Consider the following 11,675-nt stretch of genomic DNA (forward strand, 5'->3'; position numbering starts at 1 on the left):
AAAAGAAGACATTTTAATAGCATAGCTTTTTAATATACAGAAAATAGTTCATATAAAAATGGAAGATGTGCCAGATTGGTTGATTGCCTTTAAAAATTGTGGGAAAATACACCCAACATAAAGTTTGCCATTATAATTATTTTTACCTTCACAGTTCTGGGGTACTAAGTACAGTCATATTCTATGTGACCATCAACAACATTCGCTTCAGGAGTCTTCATCTTGAAGGGTACTCGGTCATTCATTCATACATTCATTTTTGGATTTATAAATTTATGAATTCAGTACACAGTGACTCTCATTCTCTTTTCTACCTTTGTCTTTGGTAATCATATTCTATTCTCTGTGTCTGTGAACTCGTCCAGCTAGGTAACTTACATAAGTGGAATCATATTATATTTGTCCCTTTGGCTTGTTTTATTTAGCATAATGTCCCCAGAGTTTATCCAGGATGTAATATATATATTAGAATTTTCTTCCTTTTTAAGGCTGAGTAATATCCAGTTGGGTATGTGCATTTTAAATGCAAAAAAAAACCTACACTCTGAGCATGGATTTATCAGTCCATAGACAGGGAGGTTGCTTCTAACTTGTGCCTGTTGTCATTAAAGCTGCTAGAAGCTGGAAGTACTAATAATTCACCAACCCTTTGCTTTCACTTATTTTGGGTGTATGTTCAGGTGTGGAATTGCTAGTGCAAAATTTTAAGTTTCTGAAGAACTACAATACGATTTGAATTTCATTTATTTTTCTATTTTCAGTCGTTATACAAAGGGGTTTTTAATTCAACATGCCAGTTGATGATTATGATGCAACTTGATCAATGTCACCCTTCAATTATTCACCCCCATCTTTCCTCCCAAGTTACTTGGTTCCATTTTTACATGTATACATTGAATACCATAATACTATTTTCCATAGTGGATGTACTTTCTCAGCAACCATGTACAAGTATTATAACGTCTCCAAATCATCACCAACGTTTTTTCTTAATTTTTTTTTATTCTAGGTAAACTCAAGGGTATGACGAAGGGTACATACAGGTTTTATTCTACATTGAGAACTAAGATACTTGAAAACTATTCTAAAATATCATCAGGTTTACTCATGACTATATCTGAAATGCTTCACAATAATATGTGAATCATTCCGAGCCCTCAGAAAAAAAAAATGTTTACTTGTCATTACTAAGTACCAGAACTTATAAAAACAAATCCCTTACAGAATCTCTATGATTGTCACCAAGATGTTCTGAATCACCTCTGCTCCAATAGAGCCAACCGAGAATAGGCTAAAATGGAGCCAGGCAGATAGTGTAGCATTCTTAGTTGCCAGGGGAAACAGCTTTAATATGATCTAATATAACCAGATGTCTTTAGTAAAAATATTTCCTTTATAGTAGCTTACCCACTTTAAGAATTTTATAGTTGATATGAAAGGATTTAAGGACATGTCATCTTAAAATATGCCAAATTGGTGTGACTGAAAGCACTTAAGAAACTGGAACTCCAGAGAATAAAACTTTTCCCCCCCCTTGGGGGTGGGGGTAAGGAGGGGAGAGTGTCTTTCCCTACATACAGTAGACCCTCAGAATTCTCTTAGAATCATAGCATTGACCACCAGAAACTAGTAATAAACCTGAATAAACAAACTCTTAGGTTTTGAATTTTACCCTTTATATAGTTCTTAATTCCCTACCCTAGCTCAAAGATTCATTTATCCTGTCTTTCATTCATGAATTCCTTTTTGTCTAAAAAGTCAAAAAGCATCATACTTTGGTTATTTCTTCACACTTCACTCTCTTGGGAAGATCTTCAGGTACAAGTAAATTTAATAAAATGTTTAGGTTTTATTTTCTTGTTATTTAGTTTTTACATTAATAGGGTCCTTGACCTCTCCTTGGCTACACTGAAGTGTAAAATGATTAATGTAATTCACAGTCAACATGACTTATCAACATGTTTAAAGCCAAACCAGTTTTTCAATTCAGTTTCTTATGGAATCAGGCTTTTCTCCATAGGATTGCATATCCTCAGTTAGATTTTATATATTTGTCCTAAAAAGTTTTGTGAATTAGGTGATACAAAACTTCAAGAACAAATGCTGAGTACTGCTGGTTCACACCAGCAGTAATCAATAATCCTAGCTTCTTAGGAGGCTGAGATCTGAGGATCATGATTCAAAGCCAGCTTGGGCAGGAAAGTCTGTGAGACTCTTATTTCCAATAATTTACAAAAAAAAAAAAAGTCTGAGGTGGAACTGTGGCTCCAGTGGTAGAGTGGTAGTGTTGAGAAAAACAAAACAAAAACCTTCAAGAACAGAGGGCTGGAGATGTAACTCAGTGGTACAGCACTTGCCTAGTATGAACAGAAAATTTCAGAAGAAATGGTAGGAAAGAAGAAAAATTAGTTAAGGATTACTTTCTTTAGGGGTTCAATGATTGAAAATATAGAAAAGAGAGATTGTTGAAAAGGCTATTTTTAGCTTAGCAAATATTGGGTCAAAATAACCAAATAGAAGATGAGCAATTGAAGACCATGTGCTGATCCACATTTGAAAAAAAAAATACAACATATATGAAGCACACACATAATATGCCTGTACTCTCAGCTCTCCATCAGTTTTCTCTGGCCAACTCACACATATGAACCTTTAAAAATATTCTCTCATAGTACCTTTAAAACAGCTCTCGTTTCATTGAACGATAACTTCTGTTTATATATCATGAGAAAGACAAAACCTTGCATGAACAAATGAATACATCTTTATGTCGTGGGTACATTAGTCATGGATTGAAGTACTATGGGGTAAATGAACAAATGGCTGGTTGAAAAGTCAGGGAGAAGAGGAAGAAACAAAGGCAAGAATCCAGGTGAAGGCAAGCTGACACAAATGGCCTCCCTTAGTCTTGATAGACCCAGAAAGTGAACCCATGGGAAAACTTGAATCAGAGAAGTGAACATTCAGTGAAATGGGGCAGGTTTAACCTGTGCTGCTCCATGCAATAAATGGATGTAAATGGAGAGGGAGTGTGTGTGTGTGTATGTGTGCACACTTATGTGCTTGTGACTGCACATGCGTGGGTGCATGCATGTGTGTAGGCCAGTGCTCCTGGACAAGGGAAAGGCATGAAACAAAGGAAGGGTATAACAACAAAGGAAGTGCCAAGGGAGCAAACCCAGTAACTGGATTGAAATGCTTCCTCCTACAGTCCATGGCTATTCAAGAATAGGAGTAGAGGTTAGCTGTCAGAGGCTCATGCCTCTAATCCTAGCTACTCAGGAGGCTGAGATTTGAGGATCACAGTTTGAAGCTTTCCCAGGCAGGAAAGTCCTTGAGACTCTAATCTCCAATGTAAAGGGGTAAAGTGCTAGCCTAGAGTAGAAAAGCTCAGGGGCAGTGCCCAGGCCCTGAATTCAAGTCCTCAAAACTGGCACTAAAATAAAAAAAAGAAAGAAAGAAAAAGAAGGGGAGAAACACAGAAACAGAGAATGAGAGCAGGAATTTCATAAGTAGGAGATGATTCAGGTCTGGAAATTTGGCAAGGTGAGGGGGGCAGGAAGTCTCAAAAGGAAACAAGTCTAGAGTGATCATTGGTATGTAGATCCTTGCAGCGTAGAGAGCCAGAAAGCCAACTGAAGTGCAACCAGATTTCCTTCTACTTTTTCTAATCACACCAACTTTATCCTGAGAGACCAAGACTAGAAATTCCCCATTTGTATTCTTTTCCAGAAGTGCCTGGAGGCCCCTCAAACACTAGCTGATGAATTGGGGGATGGCGTTTTATCCCAAGAAGTCAGCTTCAGTCATGGAAACTACTGTTCTTAACCTATACCATAGGCTTCCCAGAGTCGCAGCAAATCCAGCAGAGGGAGGGAGGCTGATTCACAGAATTGTGTGGCCAAGAGTGAACCCCATTGTCAAGTCACTATTACTTGGCTATCACCATTGATTTGTGATCCCTAGGTTTCTTTTTGTATGAAGTAAGAAAAAAACTTATAGTCAGGAAACATCTGGCCTGTCTATGGGGTGAACTACAGAGAAAAATAAAGAAATATAATGTTCAAGTAAGACTGCTTAGCTAAATGTATTACTAGTGTCACATCAGAGCATCCCCAGGGATGGGTGGCTAGAGACCATGAATGCTTCACATACATTGATGTAAGATAGAATGTCTGGGGGGGGGGCTATTATTTATTTAATCACTATGATTATTTAGTATTTTCCTGATTCTCCAACACTTTACACAGCTAACATCTCATTGCCTGAGTCTTTCTGGAACTATTAGAAACTACACTTGGTACTTCTACCCAAGACATTGCATACCATTTTTTTTCAAAACTATTTTTTATGTTTCTTAGCTGCCCGACTCCAAGATGCTTGACACTCTTGCTAGTGGTGTGTTACCATCTGAGAAAATCAAGATGAGACAGATCAGAGACCGGACAGTTTTTCATTAGCAATTGACCCTGTGTAATCCTTAATATATACATTTTTCCCCTTTAATTTGTACAATGCTTTTCCATAAAATAACTTGCCATTAATATCATGATTGCTCTCCCTAAGCAAGTATATTTCTACTATGCCCTATTGATATGAATAATTTGTGTCCAGCACTATGTTATACTCTATGACTCTATGCAGAATATAAGTTGATTAACTGAGTACTGCCTTCGAGTAGTTTGCATTTATTTATCACAATCAATAATATAACAGAAAAATTAATGGCTGTTGTGTGTGGTAAGTTATAATTCCGTGATTTCATATATGGTTTTTATGCTTTTTCTTCTAACAGTCTGATGGGGAGTTCTTGGTAAAACTAGGGTTTAAAGATCAGGTTAGCTACAAATATTCTGAGGGAAAAATGTCAAATTCTTTCCTCTCCCTCCTGAAAAGGTTTGAAATTCTATTTTATGTCTTTAAATCTTGTAATTTTTCTTGTATAGCATGTTGTTGATTATTAAAGAGAAGTTGAAGCTGGGCAGCAGCGACTCATTTCTGTAATATTAGCTACACAGGAGGCTGAGAATCCGAGGACTGCAGTTTGAAACCGGCCTGGGCAGCAAAGTCCATTCTCAAAATAACCAGCAAAAAGTTGGGCTGGAAGTATGGTTCAAGTGGCAGCACCTTAACTGAGTAAGCAAACATAAAGTCCTGAGTTCAAAGCCTGATACTGTGGAATAAAAGAAACGAAGAGTTGATGCAGTTTTAAGATCCAGAGGTCATTTCTGGATTTACCTCTCATTGGCTGTGAGGCACGAAGGCAGCAGACAAACCTCTTTATCTGTGAAATGAGAACACTGAAACCACTTCTACTTTGGTTTTGTAGAAGATTTTTGGAGCCCCAATAAAATAGTATTTCTAGGTTTTCTCTGCCAAGGATGGTGTGGCTATTTATAGCATCATCCACAGACCATAAAAAAAGAACAAATACAGGCAAAGGACTGTGGGAAGCCAACAAGACACATTAGAAGTGTACATGTCTGTTCTGCCTGGTGCCAAGTGATTTCACAGGCCTGTACGCCCAATGGCGGGACATTCCCCACACTTGCAAAATGGAAATGTCAAGTATGACTATGTGGTGTAGGTTCTTGGAAGCATATAAAGGAGACATTGAAGAGTTGTTTAGAATGAAGAAATAAAATGGAAACTTGAAATGTCCTATTTTCATTTATAGCTGTTCTGGCTCACAGTTTTCTTAAGTCTTTAGATAAGTTGGAAATTACGATTTCAAGTTTGCCAATTATTAGCCTAATCCTTTATGGAGTATTGTTTGTGTCTTCTATGACATCTTTCTATACACCATATGAAATGGGAGGGGATATTTGTGGGCAAGGATATGGCTTAAAAAAAACTCTATCAAAATGGGGCAGTAATCAGCACAGGTTACTAAAAGTCCACTATTCTTGTGTAACTTATTTAGTGAGGTACTTGTGTAAATGGCACCTACCCATACTCTCTCCTGGAAATTTCTTCCTCAAGTACTTTAGCAACAAGAATTGCTAGCATAAAAAGTGGAGGAAGGAGGAACATAAGCTAAGAAGAATAATGGTAGCATTTGAATGACAGCTGAATGAGTTAGTATTATTTTTCTAAGACACAGACACGTATGTCACGGGCACGTATGTATGTATATATATATTATACACACATAATTGTTTTCAGCCATCAGTTATTTGTGTGAATATGAAGAGTGTAACTTGGGTTCATATTTTAAGCCTACAGAGTGGATGTTCTGCAAGGGTCATAGGAAAGGAACTCTTCTCCTGGTCCTTTGTTGGGTTTACATTATTTATGTTGTCTATGTATACCCGGTCCCTTGTCCTTAACTCCAGTCCCATGAAGGAATTAATTCTTATAGTAATTAGTATGCTGCAAAGAAAATAGCCCCTAAACAAACCTAGGTTCTAATGGTCTTCACCAAGCACATGTACTTCTTAGGGAACTAAAATAATGAAAAATAAAATAATGAAACAATAATGAAAAGAGTCAGACTGTTGCTTTACATCAAATAGAATTGATTTTTTTCTACCTATCTTTTGCTTTCCACACATCCTCAGTCTTTATGAAAGAGAGATTTATAGTTTTGATGATGCATACTTATAATCTTAGCACTTAAGAGGCAGAGACAGAAGGATTGGAATTCAAAGCTAGCCTTGACTACACAGTGAGACTCAGTCTTGAAAATAAAAATTGCGCTCATGCCTGTAATCCTAGCTAACTCCAGAGGCTGAGATCTGAGGATCCTGATTTAAGGCCAGCCTACTCAAGAAAGCCCTTGAAACTCTTAGCTCTAATTAATCACCAGACAACCGGAAGTGCTGGTGTGGTTCAAAGTGGTAGAGTGCTAGCCTTGAGCAAAAGAGTTTAGAGACAGTGCCCAGGCTCTGAGTTCAAGCTCCACAGCTGACCCCTCCCCCCTAAGAGCAACCCCTCCCCCAAGTTTAACTACTTAGTAGCCATTGAACTGCATTCCACCTTAGTTCTTACCTGTGGTTTCAATAACAGCAACATTTCAGATTTACAAGCAAGTAAGAAATGGGAAATATAGAAATTATAATGAATTTCAAGGAATATTTTATTTCAAAATCAATTCTATCTAGCAGATGGTCCAGTATCACATATTTGAAGGACCAAGTGATACCTACCTCTTGAATTATCCTATATTTACAGTATTCTCTACTCAGTTCAAAAGGCAATGTCACCATACATGTACCTTTATTTAATCAAGTTCTATAGGAAATCAGATATGAGATTGGGAGCTAAGGCATTCAGGAATGTTCAGCTTCTATTTCGGCTCTGAGCAGGAAGAGACCATCCATGAGAGCCCTCAAATGCCTCCTAACCTCAGGATTCACTGAGTAAATTCAGGAATGAATTCAGAACACGGCAGCATGGCTTTTGCCAGGTGCACTCCGCTGGCAGGAATCTACAGGCCTGGAGCATTTAGGTGGCAGAATCAGGATGGATCATGGCCATGGTAAAGGAATGGGAAAGTATCATTCATAATCATGAGAACGCAGACATTGTATGTCCCAAATTAGACCTGACAATGAGAACACAGCAATGTCAAACATCCAGACGAAGAAAAAGTCAGCACTTCCAGCTTCCCCCCCCCCCCCAAGGGAGAATACTTCTAGAGCTCGTTTTCTATCTACACATGTGGAAGTAGGGAAGTGCTGGCGGCTGACAGCCCTGGTTTGTCAGCTCTCCGAGTGGGCACATTTGGAGAGCTAGCCGGAACTGAGGAGTGTAGTAGGAAAATGCTTCCCCCAGGGGGAAAGGGAGTCGTGACAAGCTTGACCCAGAAACAAAGCCTTAGTCATCAGAAGTGAGTACAGAGCAGAACATGTCAATCAGACATGGCCTTGAGTCTTGCTGATCCAAGGACTGACCGCTGTAATGGAAGCAACGAAAGAGCAGTCATGCCGGAACGTGTGTGGTTTTGGGTGGGTAGCACTTTTTTTCTTTTTCTAGTGGTCCTGGGGACTATACCTGGGACCTGGCTCTGGCTAGGCAAGTGCTCTACCCTTTGAGCTTCATCCTCCAACTCATTTGTATTTTGTTTCTGAGACAGGATCTCACAATTGTTGCTTGGACTGTCCTCAAATTCATGATCTTACTGTTGCAGCCTCCTAAGTAGCTAGGCTTACAGGCATGTACCACCATGCCCAGCTCAGATGTGACTCTCTTTAACTATAACCACGTGAAAAAAATAACAACACCCAAAAGCTAACAACTGTAGTTTGCCATTGATTGCAGCATGGCCCAGGCCCCTTCGGGGCTCCTGTGTACCTGATGGTCAAAGTATGAAATAGTAGAAGTATGAAGGAGCCTAGAGACATCATCAGAATGCCTGGAAAAAAAAAATGAGACAAAGGCTTTAAAGAGGATACACCAAGGACTACTGCAACAGTGAGATTGTCAGATCAGAATGATGCTCTGTCCTTGAAAAAGAACATAAAATTCATGCTGTCTTTGAAAATAGGCTTCCAAATTTAATTTAAATGTATATTAACAATTTTTTTCATTAATTAAATATTTGTGATGCATTACAGTCAAATGCCTTCATGTACACAGCGTGAGGCTGCTCAGTAAGATCTATTTCTTAGGTGTCTAGAAGGGGAATTAGGGTTAAATGAATTTGATTAATCCCCAGTGAGTAACTCTGGTGCTCTAAGTTCCAGCTGGCCCTTCTGGGATCGAGTCCACGTACTCTTTCCAAGGGCTGTGTTAGGGTAGGACAGCACCCCTGGGGTTTGGTGATTGGGGTGTATGATAAAGAATTAGCCTCACGGCAGTATAAAATGGGGACAGAAATGCAAAGTTGAATCTGGAGCAAATACTAAAACCCAAGGTCTCCACACTGTACAGAAATGAAGATAGGGAAACCATGTTGGGGTGGAGGAACGGGGAGAGAGGGTTTAGCAGAAGCTGCCTAGACACCTTCTAGAGCCCTGTGATAGATGAGCCCCACTCCCTCCTTCTTAGCTGGGATCCAAGCATTTCCAGGGCCTAAAACAAAATCCATTGTTTTCCGGCCACTGGCAACAATTCCTTGGATCTGCCAAAACCAAGTATCAAACACTGGCTGCTTTCACCAACAGAAACTTATTTCTTACAGTTCCAGGGTCCTAGAGCACATGATCAAGGTATTAGGTATTAGATAGGTCTTTTTTTCTTCCCTGGGGTCTTTCTCTTTGGCTTGTGGTTAGCTGATTAGCTGTCTTCTTGTTGTTAGGTGTGTTCAACACCCCATCTGTTCTTTTTATATAGACACCACTATATTGGACTCATATCACCTCATTTTAGCTTCACCATCACAATAAAGACTGTCTTCAAATGTAGGCACATTCTGAGCACTTGGAAACTAGGACTTTAACATATGAACCTGATGTGTGGGTAGGGAGATACACCATTTATCTCATAATTCATTTTGAAATAATGATGCCAATGTTTATGTTTTTGGTTAGTCTCTTACAAAGAAGACAGCATTGCTTAGGGCAGAGATGAAGAGTGGGTTAGGCTTGGGGATAGACTGGTGGGAAACTGGGCATCACTATCTCCTAGATGGTCATTCAGTTCTTCTCATTGTTGGAAGATGGATGCGCAGGACATTATCTTCCTTTCCCTTAGAAGATTCCTTCCAAACAAAAATAAATGTGGAGTGTTAGCATGACATGGAATTGACTCCGTTTAGTGTCTCCAGAAGGAGGTATTTTCTTCATCAAGATATGTAAACTGTAGGGGAGTAAAGGAAGTGGAATTGGACAGAGGGAGAAGCTGACTCAATGCAGTCAACATCATCCTACAAAGGTCTTCAGTATCCCATAGAGTTCTGGACTGAAACAGTCTCTCAAGAGTTGTCTCATTAATAAGCAAGAGGGCTAGATTGGCCATCTACATATACCAGTAATTGGATGAGGACCATCTCCTGGGATGAAATATGACCTTGGACAAGGCAGCTCTCTCTCCCCAACAGCATCTTAGCCATTGGGAATGACAGCCTCAGACACTAGGGGCTGAGGTGTGCAATTCAATTAGTGGTGAACACCACCAATTGTATCCACCTTTATAAACTGGCCAAGTTATCAAGAAAAAAAATGACCAATGAAAATCCCCCCCCCCCAAGAAGAGATGATGTGCTCTCAGATGACAAATACCAACGTCAAAAGAAATGAGCTTTGATTGTCCTTGACAAAAAGTGGTTCCTGTGAAACAGGTGATTGTAGTATTACTTTCAAAGTTTCTTTAAAAAATAAAAACAGCTCATATGCTCCATTCAGAAGTGATTTTTGTACAAGATGATAGAGAAAAAAAACACAAACAAACCTCTAGTTTCCTGTACGTAGATAGCCAGTTTTCCCAGGAATATTTGTTGAAGAGGCTATCTTTTCTCCAGTGTATATCCTTTGTCAAAAATTAGATGGTTGTAGCCATGTGTTTTATTTGGGCTCATCTATTCTGTTCCATTGGACTTTGTGTCTGTTTTTGTGCCAGCATCATACTGTTCTGTTATTTCAAATAAAAAGTGAGAACATTTTGGCAGTGTAATTTGAAGTATGGTATTGTGATACTTTCTGAATTGCTCTTTCCCGCCCCCCCCCCTCAGAATTACTTTTTATTTGTAGCATTTTATACTTCCATGTGAATTTAAGGATTGAGTTCTTTATTTCAGCAAAAAAATGATACCAGAATTTTGATGAGCATTGCATTGGATCTGTGCATTGCTTTCAGTAACATACCCAATTTCACAACATTAATTTTGCCAATCTATGAGCAAAGGGGCGTCTTTCCATCTTCTGATGTCTTCTTCAATTTCTATCTTCAAGTGTTTCAGTTTCTTTGTGGGTGTCTTTCACCTTATGGGTTGAGGTTTCATCTAGATTTTTTAAAATGCTATTGTGAATGGAATTATTTCCCTGATTTATGTAAGATCTGAAATGAAACTACTGGAAAATGGTATAAAAAGCTATTTTCTGAATAGCACTCCAAGTGCCAAGAAAATAAGACCAATATTTGCCAAATAAGACTGCATCAAATTATAATATATCTGCAGAGCAAAATAAACCACTACTAGGACTATGAGACAACCCAGAAAATACGATAACATCACCACCAGCTATTTAATGGATAAAGATTTAGTATTCCAATAGCTCAAAAAGTGAAACAGTAAAAGTACACATAACACAATTAGTAAATGAGCAAGCTAATTGAACAGATAATTCTCAGAAGAAATCTAGACAAATGAAGAATTGTCCAACATCTTTAGCCATAAAGGAAATTTAAATAAAAACTAAACTAAGATTCAATCTTACCCCAGTCAGAATGGCAATCATCAAGCGAACTACAAATGCTAGTGAAGATACAAGGGAAACAAATGTAATCTTCATGCATCATTGGTGGTAATGTCACTATTGTGGTCATTGTGGAAAACAGTATGGAGGTTTCTCAAAAAAAAGAAAAACTAAAAGTGAATATACCTTATAAGCCTCCCATACCACTAATGAGCACATAGCCAACAGATTCTAAATTAATTCTAGATTGATATTCAAATTAATATTCAGGAGCAATGGCTGCACACCTGTGTTTATTCCCACTCACGACACCAAACTGTGGAGTCAACCAAATTACCGATCAATGGATGAATGGACAAGTCCATTAGGACTGTGCTG

The sequence above is a fragment of the Perognathus longimembris genome, chromosome 18, assembly GCF_023159225.1.
Source record: "Perognathus longimembris pacificus isolate PPM17 chromosome 18, ASM2315922v1, whole genome shotgun sequence".
Taxonomy (NCBI): Eukaryota; Metazoa; Chordata; class Mammalia; order Rodentia; family Heteromyidae; genus Perognathus; species Perognathus longimembris.